The sequence below is a fragment of the Acomys russatus genome, chromosome X, assembly GCF_903995435.1.
Source record: "Acomys russatus chromosome X, mAcoRus1.1, whole genome shotgun sequence".
In the NCBI taxonomy this organism is placed as follows: domain Eukaryota; kingdom Metazoa; phylum Chordata; class Mammalia; order Rodentia; family Muridae; genus Acomys; species Acomys russatus.
In genome coordinates, this window is record NC_067169.1 from 78838524 (window position 1) to 78851386 (window position 12863).

The window sequence follows — 12863 nt, forward strand, 5'->3', positions numbered from 1 at the left end:
AAGAAGGAAATAAACAAACAAACAAAAAACTGAGTAAGCTGCCGCTTGGTTTTGGCAAGAATCAGCTGAGATGCTAATTCCAAAATGTGCTGTACCAAAAAGAAAGCCATTTCTCTGAAATGATGGTGTCCAGTCGACATATAACTACTTTTCCTTCTTACTACCACACCTTGATGCACATGAATCCTGTGTTAAAAAGCACTGTGTCTTTTCCAGTTTGGCAATTGGATGCTACACTGGCATGAGAACCGTCTTCTATGTATTGCAGAGGTAGTATAGAAGTTAGAATAAGCAAAGTGCTTTTAATATTTTGTCCTGAAAAAAAATTACTTCTATAAGTATAGCTTTGTAAGTGCTAAAAGTACATTAAACACAGTTTAACAAATGTTGAATTCCACAAAGGGAAGCCAGTAGTTTCAGTCCTATACAGGGAGAATTACAGCTGTACCCTGCTGACAAACAGACTTCCAGAAACTTCTATGTGAGGAGCAGTATTTCATTATTGGTATTGTTTGTAAATTCTGTGACTTCTGGACTACAATTAGTGGGACAAAATTGGAGAATGGTTTACCATAGTTTCCTGAACCTATTCCATTAACTGGATGCTGTGGTCCTGATATTGCCCATTCCACTCATTGAAGCAGAGAGTGGACTGACACATACCTCAAAAGGTAGGCTGTATTCACAGTGGGAGAAAACTCCCAGGCATAAGCAAGTTTTTTGAAGCAATGGGATAGGTAGTTTAAAGAGAATGTGTATGCAAATAAAAAACAGATACCTAATAAGAAATATGATGATGATGATCCGAGCATTTCCAATAGATCTCCAAAGAACAAGACTGCATATCCTTTTTTTTTTTTTTTTTCCTGTATGGAAAAAAATTAGAGTCATTTTTAACTTCCAAGGATGTGACATTTTACTTGAGAGTAGGAGTTTCATTTCTGGTGCTTGGGAGCATTAGCAGCAGAGGCAGGAGGCCCCTTACCCTCCAGATAGTGGAAGATAGGGGAAAGTGTGGCAGAGTACAGCATCAGGGATGCTGGGAGTCTCAAAAAAAATGTGTGTTAAATATGTTTGGAATTCCCCCAAGCTTTGGAGGGTGACTGATTCAAGTTCAATGCTTCAAAGATTTGCCCTACTTTTTATGAAACATTTCAGGCATGGACTTTGCAGGGATAACTTGGAGCTATAAACTTCTGGGAGGCCTGTGGAGAGGTTAACCAAGATCCTTTTGGTCTTCAAGGACAGGGCAGCTTTCATCACCAGAACACCACCAGGGAGCAAGCCCTGCCTTTGTTGCTGGCTTCTGTATTTAGTGCCCAGGATCTACTAGTGTGGTAGTGCTCTAGCTAGGAAATATGTATTGACTAGCACTAGAATCGTTTCTCCCCTGCTACATCCTCAGAACCACCATTCACTCCATTAGTCTCTTGAGGGCAATTTACTGGCTATGCAGAAGTTTCATTAAGGTGTCCCACAGAACTTGCATTGATTCTCCTCATCTCTTTGTTTTTTATAACTTTGCCACATTCTTGTTCAGAGTTGAGGGGACCATGTCATGACTCTCCTCAGAGCTAAATTTGTGTGTGTGTGTGTGTGTGTGTGTGTGTGTGTGTGTGTGTGTGTATGTCCATGCTTGTCAATATCCTTATTTCAGTCATTTGGACGTTGTTGATAATCTGTGGCTGTGAAAAACGAGAAGTCTTTACATAATGTAAGCAACAGAACTTGGGTAAATAAATATTTACTGTATCAAATGGGTTTCGTGGCTACTAATTTATGCATGTGCTCAGCAAAGATGTATTCAGTGCAAGGCATATGGCAGATGTTCTAAGTGCCGGAGATATGATAGTGAACAAAGAAGTCTGTGTTCTTGTGTACCTTGTATTCTAGTGGGTTAGTAGTATAATTCCTTTTCAAGAAGTCTTCTTCAGGATTATCATCTGGTCCAGGCCTGAGAACCTCTCATAGCATCTGAGCAGGTTACGTATTACATGGCATAGAAAACAAGCAACTTTTCAGCAGGCAGTAGTGAGCTTCATTTCCAGCTATTGCAGAATCATCCTGCCAGTGGTGACATAGCTCATCACTCTCCAGAGACACTCCCCAAATGCTTACACTTTCTTCAGTAATCTAGCCCTGAACACAGTCTCCTCACAAGGCGAGTTAGGTGAGATGAGCAGCATTGTTTGCTGTGGGCCCTCTGTAAGTAGTTTCTAACTTTTTGGGATTGTGGTGCCCTCCCTTTCCCCTCCTTTTCTACCTTTATTTTTAGTTTTTCTGTCTCTCTTCCTTTCTTTTTTCACCACGATGTTGCTGACACTGCAGGTGTAGGTGGCAAGGAAAACTTTGCTTGGTGACTATATAAGAGTTATGTACAAAGTTGAATTTGCAGTAGTTCCACTAATAATATACGTAGAGCTAAGTCTAAGAAAATTTATATACCAAGAATTAGAAATTTAGTTGAATGGACATTGTATTAGCCTAACCTTGCACTCCTGTGAGGCTCATCGCTTGAGTATGTACATGTGTGTGCACAGGCTAATATACAGAGTCCCCTTCTTCATAACCTGAAGGTGATAACTCCCTCTGCTAGCAATTATCATCTAAGAGTGACTGACTGTAGCTGAAGAATTTGGATTTTGATGAGCAGACCTTTTGATTTGTAGCTGTGGTTTCTACATACACTGTGCTAATTAAGCCCCTTTAGCCACAATTACTTAGCCAGAATAATTAGAATCCCTAGGTAAGGTGCCAAATTTAACCACTTTTTTTTTTTAACCAGGAGTGATTATTCATTTTATGAAGTAATACTGTATATGACCCCAAATGAAAAAATTTTATTAAAGATCAGGTACTTCAAAAAATTACCAGAGATGCTAATCAAACAACAGGCTACTCCAAACCTCAGCAGGTCACACACATCAGCTTTTGCTGCCATCATCTCCTGCAGTGTCAGCAACATCATCATTAGACACTGAGTGTTACTTTGAGAAACCTGACTTCTCTTTTCTACCCATTGCCAGTTTCTTTCTGTAACCTTCACATTGCCTTTCTACCATGCATTGCATCCCACGTGTTCTATAATCCCCTCACTTTCCACAGCAGTGTGCCCACTGCTGAGTCAAAGGCAGGTGCTCTTTCACAACTGCAAACCCAGTACAACTAGCCTCAATTATGGTCCAGTTTCAGGAGAGACAAATAGGATGCTGAGGTCTTGATATTTTCAGGCAAGCAGGAGCACAGAGGCAGGAAGTCTGCTCAGCTGTATCACCTTAGGCAAAGGGACTTGGGGGACCATGTGTTCTCCATGTATATCGCTAGGTCTATGAAATGGCAGAATGGAAGAAAAGAAAACTGTTTAGAAGGCTCACTGAGAAGAGGTAAACATTTTAGCACTGCAGAGAAGCACCCATGAGGAAACTGGGACTGAAAGCAAGGGAGTTCAGCATATGCGAGTATACTTGAAGGAAAAAATTTTCTTTTCTCTTTTCCCTTTTTTATCTGTTTTTTAAATGGCCCTGATGCCAACAAAATGTTAGCTGTGAATCCATTCAAAATCACATAGCAGTCAGCAGCAGTCAGAAGAGAAAGCTCAAGTGATTAGCCTTGGATTGGCATGCATGCCTTCATTTTCAGCACTTGGGAGACAGAAGCAGGAGGATAGTAGGTTTGAGGTCAGTGTGGCATACATAGAGAGCATGAGCCCGGTTTGGGCAATGTAGCAAGACCCTGTTAACAAGACAAAAGAAATGATTAAAATGTACACAAACAAAACAAAACTCACAACAACAATAAAAATCCACTCCTCCTCCACAACCAAAATACCAGGATTCAGTCTCCTGGAAAAGCTTTTAATCACTGGTGAAGTGGTCAGGTTCTAGAAATTCTCCTTTCATGTTAATTGCATTGATTGAATACTGTTGCAGCATTTAGTCTACCTCCAAAGGATGCTCCCCAAGCCACTCTCCTGAGTGGATTACCTTATCCTGTAGAAAAAGCAGAGTTGTTTTAAGGGAAGTTTCAGGCATTTAAATGTGCTCAAATTATCAGGGGGTAAAGAGGTCTTTGTTCCAGGATGGTGAGATACAGAAGAATTATCTGATACACTTCAGCATCCTGTTTCAATCTGACATGCTGTCATTAGTCCTTCCTTGATTCATTTTGCAAATGGGCAAACAAAATCTCAGAATACTATATGTCTACCTTTTTATATTTGCACTATTATCCCACTTTGATTTCCCCAAACATAACTATGCAATGTTTACAATTTGGCAAAAAAATCAAGGTAGGCAATGGAGATTATATAAAGCATCTATTCTATAGCTAGTGGCCAGGAAATACTTCTATCTAATGTTCTAAGTCTGTGTTCTGTCTCTCCACTGCTCTGTAGTAACAAGGTATTTCAGAGTGTCCTCTTCTGTAGATTGACTAAATTCTTCTGCTGCCCAACAAGATGATCAATGGCAATCTTTTCATTTAGCAAATCAGGCAGCAGGAAGTACAGAATGTTTGATTCATCATTGGAGTTTATTCTACTGTGCACCTCCCATGGTCTCAGGAGACGAATAGAAAGTGGAAAAGAGACAGCATTCAACTTTTGAAGGAATCTAATGCCACCCTGCATGCTTTTATACAAAGCAACTACACCTTTCACCCTGCATTCCCCAGAATGTGATTGTGGAATAGGCCTTTTTTCCAAAGGTCAAACAACCTACCATGAATTCAGGAGATAAAGCCAGCCAGGCTTTGATTATCTATTCAAGGTCAAGCAAAAATAAACTATAAGTTTAATGTTTGCTTAAAATACTAAGGGGCAGTAGTCAAAATCAATGCCTGTTTGCTTACCAAACTCTTCTATAGTTCGTGATAAAGTTGTCTCAATCCCAGTAAGGATATCCTTTCAATTACAAGATGAACCATGGATAAAAATTAATGCAGTTCTTCTAAAGGTCTCTTCTCTCCAAAGCCTCATCCCCATGATACTAGTTCTCCTCAGTTCTGCCTAGTAGCTTACCTAACCTCGAACCATGATCAGAAATGTCAGTAAAATTCACTGTCCTCATAGGTGATTTAGACATGCTTTCTGTCTTTTGTTTGACAACTGAAACATTGTTTTGGTGATGAACTGGGAGGAAAGGCTAAGATTTGAGAGGAAAGGCTTTTTCACGTGGGGAAGCAAGAAAGCTTAGACTTCTTATACTCTCCCAAATCTTACACACACATCAAGTAAGATGTGGCCAGGTCTTGACCAAATGCAAGCCTTTCTTTCTGAAGGCCCCATGTGACCAGTATAGTCACTGAAGTGCATGGCTCAAGATGACCCAAGAATTTAGTGACCATATTGGGTGAGATCTGAAGTTTTGGTTTCTGCATTATCTGTTTCTTATAGATTGCTCCCTCCCACCAAAAGCTCAAACTAGTCTGCTTTATGCTCTTTTACATTTCCAGTATTTCCCACCTCAAAAGACATGTACATATACAGCTATACTGTGTACTGCACTTCATAGCAATGACCTCCTCTTGGTACAGCAGAGGTTCAGGAAATGTGGCCATCCTGAGTTTCCAGTTTTTAGGAAAGGGCCAAGGAAGGCGCTTTATATTAAGCCACAAGCCAGTCAAATTATGTATCTGTAATATGAATCCTCCACTCATTACTCAGTAGCCTGTTCTTAAAATAAAATCAGAGCTAAGATTAAAAAGGAGAAAGAAAAACGGAATTGGATCAATTTCCTGCAAATTTCTTGACACTCTTCCCATTTACCCAAACCATAGTGTGTGTGTGTGTGTGTGTGTGTGTGTGTGTGTGTGTGTGTGTGTGTGTCTGTCTGTCTGTCTGTCTGTCTGTCTGTCTGTCTTGTGTGTATGGTAGTTTAAATGAGAATGATTCTCATATGCTCGTAGATTTGAATGCTTGTGCTCTAGTTGTTGAAAACTGTTTAAGGAAGGATTAGGAGGTGTGGCCTTGTGGGAGGAGGTGTGTCACTGGGGGTTGGCTTCGAAGTTTCAAAAACCAATGCCATTACCTGTTATCTTCTCTAGCTGCTCTTGCAGATCAGATGCAAGCGTTCACCTGCTGTCCTAGGGCCATTATTGTCTGACTGTTGCCTTGCTCCCCACCATGGTGATATGGACTCACTCTCTGAAACTGTAAGCAAGCCTCCAATTAAATATTTTGGACATGGTGTTTCTTCACAGCAATAGAAAGGCAATGAAGGCAGTATAGTGTATATATTGTATGTGTGTTGTGGGGTTTTTGTGTATACACCTGTGTGAATGCATGCGGAGGCCTAAAGAGGACATCAAGTATCTTCCTCTGTTGTCGTCTGCCTAATTGTCTGCCTTATTAACTTGAGACAGGGTCTCTCACTGAACTGGACACATACCATATTGGCTAGGCCAAAGAGATGAAGGATTCCTTGTCTCAGTAACCCAATGCTGGGTTTACAGGCATGCACAGCCATGACATTCTTTATGTGGGTGCTGGGCATTCAAAATCAGGTCCTCATGTTTGTGCAGGGAAGCACTCTTACCTACTCAGTTGTCTACTCAGCCTTCTGAACCATTTTTTTAAACTGTATTCTTTGGGGCAACCATCCTTTGCATTTCTGGCATCTATTATCTCAATATATTGATGACAATAATGTTTTGGCAGTGTCTCTATATAGAAACCTCCTCAGCATGGTTTTGGAATGCCGTGTTGTGTCATAGTGGGCAGAGAGGGTCTTATTTAGCAACAAGAAGTAAGTAACCTATAGCGAGGTGCTTCCTTCTCCAAGGGGTAAGTAGGCACTTGCAATGAGCAGTTTTTGAGTTTCATGCTTTAAGACAACCCAACCTTACTGGGCATGGTGGTGGAGGCTTGTAATCCTAGCATTTGGGAGGTAGAATCAAGTGGATCAGTGGTTCTAAGCTACTTCAGCTATATAAAAGCGTGAGGCCAGCCTGGACTACATGGAAACCTTGTCTCTAGAAGCAAAATGCAAAACAAAGAAAGCTCGCCCTAAGAGCATTTGTAGATGATACAGTACCCACAGATACATCCATCTCTGGGAGAATGCAGCATCCCCATTGGTTGTATTGGGAACTTTCTTATGTAGAAGGAAGTTTGCCCCTACAAAGTTGACCTCTGTGTGCTAGACACTTTATATGGTACTTCCTTCCATAGCCATCAGTTTGGTTGATTCATAAGTGTCCCAATTCCTAGAAACAAGCTCAGAAGTAACAACTGAACATCTAGGTCTCATAGACAGGACGCTTGGCCCCTAACAGCCTCTTCTCAGTACATGTGGAGCTCTAAGATCACCAGAGCCTGGCTTATAGGGGACACTCACTGTATGTGTGTTTGGTGAATGAAGAATGAGTGTTTGCCGGAACTGTCTGAAGAAAGAAATGGCTTACAGCTAGGGTTCCTCCACTCCTTTTCCACTCTACTTTTCCTGCGGACTTCAGCAAAAGACACATCATTTTGTGCTATTTTTGGTGGTGGTGTGTATGGGGAGTGGGTCTTAACCTATTTATTATTGTTCAGAATCTTTATACTATCCAACACATACTTCAAATAGTGGCGATTAATGTATTTTCTTTGGCTCCATTATTTGTATTATGGAAGTCAGGACAGTATATTCCTTAACTCTCTTCAGAAAGTGGACAGAGTGGGCAGGTCTGGGTAGTCCACTTGGGTTCAAATCCTTCTTCTGCTCCTTATTATGTCAGCTTTTACAAGCATTTTAAGTAACTTTCCTAAGTGCCTTTGTCCTCAGTTTTGTCTTACTTGTCTTGCTTTGTTTTTAGACAAGATCTTGCTCTGTAGTCCATGCTGACCTGTAACTCTATGTACCACAGACTACCTTTGGACTCATGATCTTTCTCCCCGATCTCTCCACTGTTAGGAGTACATGCATGCCTCACCACAGCTCATTCTCTGCCTCTGCTTGTTGAGTGAGAAAATAAACTCCATTCAGATGGTTGTGAATATTAAGTGGAGTAAGAGATATTAAGCAGTAGAACAGGGTCAGACACACAGCATTTGATAAGTGATAATTATAAGTCTGAACCCTGGAGCCTTTCTTTCCTTTCATTTGCTCTGTGGTCTGAAATAGTTCCGCTCTACTGTGTCCCTAGCTTAGTGGTGAGGATATACCAGAACCAAGAATGTGAGCATTAAAAAGAATACCATTTAAATAGCCAATGCTTACTAGGCCATTGGTACTATGGCTGATAAAGGATCCTAGATTCGGTTGTAGCTCTGGCAGAAGAGAGGTAGAAATATTGCTAAGGGTACAGAGGACTGAAAATGAGAGGACAGAGAAAAAAAGCAAAGGAGACATAACAGGGAAAGGAAAAATAGAGAAACAAGAAGAAAAGCTTGACAAAAGATAGTGAAGGAGTAGAACTAAACAGCCACTAAATTGCTCCTGAACATTAAGTACAAATGAGGGGAAATAAAGTTAACAAACAAGAAAGTAGGAAATAATCTTGTTTAGGGAAATCTCTCTTTTTTTAATTTTAATTTTATTTTTTTTTTATTAATTTATTCTTGTTACATCTCAATGTTTATCCCATCCCTTGTATCCTCCCATTCTTCCCTCCCTCCCATTTTCCCATTATTCCCCTCCCCTATGACTGTTCCTGAGGGGGATTACCTCCCCCTGTATATGCTCATGGGGTATCAAGTCTCTTCTTGGCAACCTGCTGTCTCATATAGAAAGGAGTAGATGCTGGAGGCCTTTGGCAGATGGTTGCTGTGGTGATGCTATATGGCTTCAATTCTATTACCTTGTGAATCTGTCAGCAGATGGTTTTTTTCTGCTTTGGTTGCTAACACCATGACTTATCCCTTGGTGAAATATTGGTGTTTTCATCACCAATATTTTTGTTATGCTGTGACACGTACTCCCTGTTGTCTAGCTCCCTTTTGTTAAGTTCTGCATCTAGGAAGCCAATGGACAAATTACATACTGGGAATCTCGAGGCAGAAGCTTATGTACATCCTTTCGGATAAATGGGAAGGCATGGTTAGCAGGCCAGCAGCACCTCACAGATGGGGAGATTTGAGAACATTTTGTAACACCTCCCTTTTTAAGATAAATTAAGGTGAGCACTCCCTTTTTAAGATAAATTAAGGTGAGCACTTCCCTAGAAAATTTGGGTCAACAAACATCTTGGTTTGTTCAAGACTAAGGGATTTCCATAGAAGCAATTTTTGAATTTTCAATGTTATTATCAAACTGAGCAGATATTAGCCAAACCAAGATGGTTGCACCGCCTATGGAAAATCTCATAAATTTCAAGTAGACACAAAGATTAAACAAGGCTTATGAAGCAAATTCACAATTTGACTGTGGTACTCGAACATGGGCAATGATTTCGTAGTTTAGTTTTTGCCATCACCCTACCATCCACACCTTGTTTATTATACATCAGGTGATTCTCTGAGTTCAAATATTGAAACCAGCTGGGATGTGAAAAAAATGAAAACTTCAGGACCCCATTGTGATCTGCTTAGTCAAAGTTTCTGTCACAGTGCAGTCCAGGCATCTGTACTTTCTCAAGTGTTCCTCATGAGATCACTTCCACAAAATATGACATGCGTTCAAACGGGGGGATGCTTTTTAGACAAATGAAACTCAAGGGGCCCCCAGACTTCAGAGATCTTGATTTCCCCAATAGAAAAGCTGTGCAAACACCTTGGCCCCACGGTGGAGGCTGCTGTGTTTTCCATCTATACTCACCTTCCCTCCATGCCTGTCCGAATGCTGCTTTGTTTTTCCATGGGAATGAGGCTTAAACAACATGTCCACTTCCCTGGTCTCTTACCTTGTCTTACACTGTGTCTCTTTGTTTCGTTGCACTTGTTAGAATTTGTAATCCCACACCCCTGTGAACATAGGTGCCCTTCCCTACTAGACTTAGACTCCATAGAGTGGAGACCAGGCCTGTTTTTCTCAGTCCTGTGCACTTGCAGCATCTAGCATGACAGCTAAGTACTGTATTTTTCAGACCATGAGACGTACTCCCCCCCCACCAAAGTAGGGGGAGATTTCGGGTGTGCCTTGTGGTCCGATTGCTGTTTTTACTGTTTTTCTTGTTTTACTGCTCTAAAAATGGGTGCATCTTCTGGTCAGGTGCATCTTATTGTCTGAAAAATACTGTATTGCTGAATCAATACATGAATGACAGAGTTGACAAAGAAGCACTGGGGTCTGTCTCAGCCCGTGGAATTATGCTGAAAGACGGTATTTCTATAGGGCCAGTCCTAGGTGCTCTCTTTGCAAGTCCTTTGCAAAACTACCTTGCCCAGATTGGAATGTGGCTGCTGCCCAGTGTGTCCTAACATGGGTGAAGGGGACAGGGAAAAGACTAAGAATCTCAAGTCTGTTTTCTTCCTCCTCTCATGACACTAATCCCACTGTGAGGACCCCACATTCATTACGTTCCAAAGTCTTCAATTTTAAGTAACATGCTGAGTGAGATGAAGGGATTCAGCATATGAATTTCATAAACATTTGTCCACAAAACCATTCATGGTTCTGGGGAAATGTCTAGGTGTCTTAGAGAGCTTACTTCACAAGCAGGAGGACCTGCCTTCAGATTCACAGCACCTACATAAAAAAGGTAGCATGGCTGTATACTTGTGTATCCCCAGGACTTGGGTAGGGTGTGGGCAGAGAGATGTCTGGAACTTGCTGGCTGCCAGCATAGCAAATACAATCTCCAATTTCAGTGAGAGACTGAGAGACCTTGTCTCAAGAAAATAAGACAGAGAGCAGAAGAGGACATTTCTGGCTTCCACACTTGTACCCCACCCCACCCCACATATACACAAACAAGCATACACCACACATACACACAAATGGTGTAGTGGTTTAAAAGGTGACAAAAGAAACCAACATAGAGCTGCAGAGATGGCTCAGAGGTTAAGAGCACTACCTGCTCATCCAGAAGTCCTGAGTTCAATTCCCAGCAACCATGTGGTGGCTCACAGCCATCCATAATGTGATATGATGCCCTCTTCTGGCCTGCAGGTGTACATGCAGGCAGAGCACTGTATACATAATAAATAAATAAATCTTTAAAAAAAAGAAAGAAACAAACATCAGAAAAAGAGCCAAAGAGAAATACAAGTAGAAAGCAGCTGGTGCTGGGCCCCTTCTACACGGGTTCCAGTGTTTAAAGACAGTCTTCTATTGTATTCACAATAAAACCAACATTTTGGGAAAGAGAAAAAAAGGGAAGACTCAGCTCCTGCTGGCCAGGTAAATAACTGAGGGCAGGAGACAGTATTTTTCTTGCTGTACCTCTTATCCTGCCTGCTCAGCCTTCTCGGCCCCTGAAAGAACACTCAGTATTTATTGTCTGCTGTCTGGTGAGAAATGGGAGCACTGGTCCCATGCAGCATTCCCAAGGTTGCGCATATTCTGAAGGGCTGCCTCAGGCAACTTGCAAGCAAATGTCATGTTTCCTCTGCAGAGACAACTGAGAGCACCTTGAAAGGTGAAGCTCTAAGGATCAAGGACCTATGGCCTCTGATGAGCACCCAGCATTTCTGAGTGTTCACCAGGGCCCAGCAATGGCTGCTTTACACATGTCTTCAGCACCCTTTGAGGTAAGCGCTACTGTTGGCACCCTTTGTAGATGCGGAGACTGACGCTTTGGCAGAGTGGATGGGTTGTCGCCATTACACATTCGGGAACCAGAGTTAGACAATGATCCTCATGTCCTATACATCAAGCTCATGATCAGAATCCCTTTCTAAAAGTGTGTGCTGTCTCCTGTGTAAGGAAAGGACGTGGGCAAAGTGAGGCCCGCCACCCGCCATGGTCCTGGATTCAGGCCAGTTAATGCTAGAGCTAGAGGCAGCAATTAGATGTCCCTCCCCTCTTCATCTCCTCTCTGTCTCATGACCCCAGTGTCTCTAATGACGCTAATAAGAACTTGTCCTGTGTCTCCAGTCACATAGGATACAACCAATCTAGACAGGGCACTGAGGTCTCCTAAATCCTAGGGCTATATCGACTGTGATTGGGGACTGTGAGTCCACGAGTTGGACCAACATACTGGAGAAGGATCTCAGCACCTACCAGCACCATCATCACTACCCTGTGGCTGCCACCTTCCAGAGGTGCCTTTCAGCCTTCCTTTCTTAGGCAACAGCTGCCAGCCCTGCTACCATTTACCTTCCTCTTAGGCTTTCCCTCTGCCTAGCTGTGGGGCTAGATGGAGTTTGTCACCCCTATCCAGGGCTTTTAATGAGAGGTATTTGGTTATACCCAGGCAGCAAAAATGAATAATTCAGCAAAGGAAGGCCGGCAATGTTAGCACTCCAGTGCAGATTCCTTTGACAGTGTGGGAGAAGCCGAGAGAGAAGTACTGCATCTTATGGGAAGAGCAGGCATCTACACAGGCGTCACTAGCAGAAAGCTAAGAGATCCTTGTCAAAATCTCCTTGCCATTTTGGAACTAAGCCAATTTAAGCTGCTCTAAAATCTCCACTACTCAGTGGCTTTTGCCTGGTAAAGCAGCAGTCTCTTAATGACCATTGTCTATCTCCAAAGAACAGTGCTGTCATCTCTAGGTGGGAGGTAACCTGTTTTCTGAGTTCGTTGCATTTTCAAAATGATTAAAATTGCTAAGAGGAGGAACGGGACAAAAGGGAAGTTCGGACATGTATTCAAGTTTGTCTTAAGCAGTTATTTAATTCATTCTTTGAGAGTTTCATACAATGTATTTTGAACTCCTACCATACCACCTTCTCCACCCTCCCATGCTTTCCCACCTTTATTTCTTTGTTTTTACCTTCTTTCCCTGCTATTCTTGGGAGTGGGGCCTGTCCTGATATGGATCAACCTAGCAGGGGTCAC

At 42.0% G+C, this 12863-nt stretch overlaps 1 long non-coding RNA gene across 1 annotated transcript in view; it reads left to right on the forward strand.

The window, feature by feature from the left end:
• Positions 1 to 6080: 6080 nt before the first annotated feature.
• The window catches only part of LOC127185099 (uncharacterized), a 36734-nt gene continuing 29951 nt past the window's right edge, over positions 6081 to 12863 (forward strand). The window contains exons 1-2 of the long non-coding RNA XR_007830181.1: positions 6081 to 6150; positions 11473 to 11608. This is a non-coding gene — a long non-coding RNA (uncharacterized LOC127185099). The remainder of the gene's footprint in view (positions 6151 to 11472; positions 11609 to 12863) is intronic.